The sequence below is a fragment of the Acomys minous genome, assembly GCF_964271855.1.
Source record: "Acomys minous genome assembly, chromosome: 12".
Lineage (NCBI taxonomy): Eukaryota > Metazoa > Chordata > Mammalia > Rodentia > Muridae > Acomys > Acomys minous.
Genome location: NC_140493.1, coordinates 37,543,430 through 37,546,715, shown reverse-complemented (window position 1 = coordinate 37,546,715; position 3,286 = coordinate 37,543,430).

Here is a 3,286-nt window from a genome sequence, read left to right as displayed (position 1 = left end):
ATAGAGCTGAATCTCGTGAAGACATTTCCTTGACTGAGATGTCTTTCTCTCTGATGACTCTAACTTGTTTCAAGTTGACACACAAAACCAGCAGTATACCCATAATAGCCACATGATTTTTTTCATTCACAGGTCTCAAAGAAATCAGCAACAAATATGACAAAGAGGTTATCATGACATTTTTTTTAGCTCACTACTGTGACTGACTAAGAGTCTGGCGAGCATTTCCTCAGACAGGGTCAGCATCATTCTAGCAAATCTGGAAAATGTGGTTGAAGTTGAAGGCATACTAAGACAGTTCACACTCACTGCCATTACGCAGTGTCCTTTGCACATGAACACTTTCCTGGCCACATTATATTGACATTGGAACAGTTGGCTCATCTTTGGCTGATGAAATCATGGGTGCCGTAGTGAGCCAGAAGTTGTCTTTAGATGTTACTGTTTTCCCCATGCAATCGTTCCTCTCTCCTCTCCTCCCTTCATCCCTGTCCCCTTTCCATCTCTCCCTTCTATTCTCTTCTCCCACATTCTCCCATCCTCTCCTCTTTCCCTCCCCTCTCCTGTCCTCTTCTTTCTTTTCCTCCCCTCTCCTCCTTTCTCCTCACTCTCATAGGAATGTGCTCAAGATACTAGCTGTTCTTTGGCTTAGTTACCAAGCAACACATGAAATAGAATCAAAGCTATAAGGCCAACAGTAATGGAATTTTAAGTGACCCGCAAAGACTATGTAAAATGAGTAGGGAGGGAAATTATTTTAAACCACTGAGACATGGGAGTTATTTTATATAGCCTAATATAATAGGAAATGATTAGCAATGTATGAGAGGTGTTGCATTTAATAAAATGTTCATAGAAAATCTATTTCAACTCTTTGAAAATAAAATATTATTAAGCAACGATCAAATCTGGTGTATGAAGCAGACATTCCACTTGTCAATTAGTATCATGGAACACATCATCTGTGGAATACTAATTCAAAATAATAGGGTTATATAATTTTATATATTATTTTTGTAAAATATTATCTATACATTTTAACCATTTTCTACATTTTGAAACCTGCTTTACTGAGTCAGAACTAAGAAGCTATTTTGCCAGGGCATGGTTAACAAGCAGTCTATACCCAGCCAAATGAGCATGTTTACAGATGCCTTCATTTAGAAGATAGACATGCTGATATAGAGAGGCTTCTCTTAGAGAACCAAACTTGAGAATGAAATATTTCATGTATCTAAAATGGTAGTTTGTTGTTTTAAAACAAAATCCCAAACATTTGCTTTTACCAATAAGGGCTAAGAAGCCAGATGCTGGGGTGAAAGCCTGCTAGCTCAGAGAGGCAGCAGAGCACACAGATGACCTTCCTACTCAGCTAACATCCCAGAAGGGAAAAGCCCCTTCTCCACACTGTCTTAAAACCCTTCAAACTGGATGTCCATCCTTTGTAATTCCAGTGTATCTCTCTACCTCATTCTCTATGGTTTTTCCCCTCTGTTCACTCCCTGTCAACCGGTTGCTTGCTCCACCTCTTGACCTATGTTTGATTTTATTTAATCTTCTTTACAGAAAGATCTTGGATTAAAAGTGCATGCTAGGCTTGAGCCACAGCACAATTAGAAAGAGATTTTACCAGTATACAATCTGTGGTTCACAGTGTGATCAAATATCCTACAACAATAGTTAGTTGGATGGTCTTTAATCTTCTGTGAGTACAAGGAACCAGACATCAGTTTCCATCAAAAGATTCTAGCTGGTAGGTCACAGCATCAGAATCCATCTCTCAGTATCTTCCAAATAGTTCTCATGAAATTTATCCATTTAGTTTTTTTTCTGAGTTACACTGTCTACAAGATTTACATCATGTGTATGTGTGTGTATGTATGTATGTATATGCATGCAAGCATGTATCATGTGATGTGGTGTGTGTGTGTGTGTGTGTGTGTGTGTGTGTGTGTAAGTGATGCCCTATGCATATACTAAGGATAGTATTTTGTAATCTCCAAGTAAATCAAGCTTTCTTGGGACATGACACCATCTATAACCATAAGACGTATAGGTTCAAGAAAGTATTTCCCCACATCATTGAGCAGCTTCATTTTCTTGGCTATTTCTGGAATCACTGATTTATGGTACATATTGCATCGCTTCGCATATATCTCTTCTTTCTTTCCCCTACCCTGTGCTAATGTTAGCATTCATCATCTCTCCTAAGCACTAATGCAATACACTTTCCTTCCTATCATCCTTCAGCTGTCTACTCAGCACACACCTTGCCTGGAGTGGGTAAGGGAGCTAGTTGGGGTAGACTGGGGAAACATTGTGATGGACAGCCCATGAGCTATGCACAGTCTATAGGAAAATACATCATAGTGTTTCCCAATCTACATGAACTAGCTCCCTTGTTCTCTCCAGGCAATGTACATGCTGAATAGACAGCTGAAAGATCAGGACTGTATATCATCCTCAAAATTATCCAAATGCTGCCTGTGCAGAAAGCATTCTCAGGCTCTGAGGAGAAATTCATCACTTCAAAAATCTCCTTTCACCTCTCTTGGAGTATGTTCTCTTTTCTTGCATTATTTTCAGCTGCTCACTTATCTCTGCATGCACATTCAGTGTAAATTACCCTGTAACCAAAACAGAAATAATATCTTTCTCTCCAATGAGCACTCCAAGACTATGTACAGAGAGAGGAAAATAGTTCTATGAGGAGGCAAAAGATACTACACATTCCCCTTATACATTTCTTTAACGTTTTGACTTCTGCCTGAGCCATTAAAGCAACAATAGTCCCTGCATTCATGTAGCAGGGAAAGCTATAGAAAATGTTAAGCAGAAGGTGTTCTTGGGAAGGGTGAGTGGCAGTGATGCCTCCAGAGCAGACAAGACTATTGCAGTGCGCATGGAGACAGTGTAGGCCACTGAGTGGCCTTGAATGTTTGCAACAGAAAAGAAGCTGTGTCTACCTTCTTCTTAAGTCAAAAGGGCATCAGTGTTTGATAGTGGGTTTAATTATCCACAGTCTTCTACAACCAAAACCCCTATTAGCAATGGTAGCTCATGCACCCTACAGAACTTCTTGCAAAAGGGAGGGGAACTGACAATGGATTCTTGTTGCCTGGTGAAAAGGCAGGAATCCTATGAGGATAACCCCAGGAGTCCCAGGATGATGAAATTGGTGAATGTGATCCCATTGCTGACAGCATTACCACAAGAGACAAAATTTCCTTGCTGTCTTTAAACAAAATCAATTAGTATAAAATTAAGAACTTACCTATATATCACT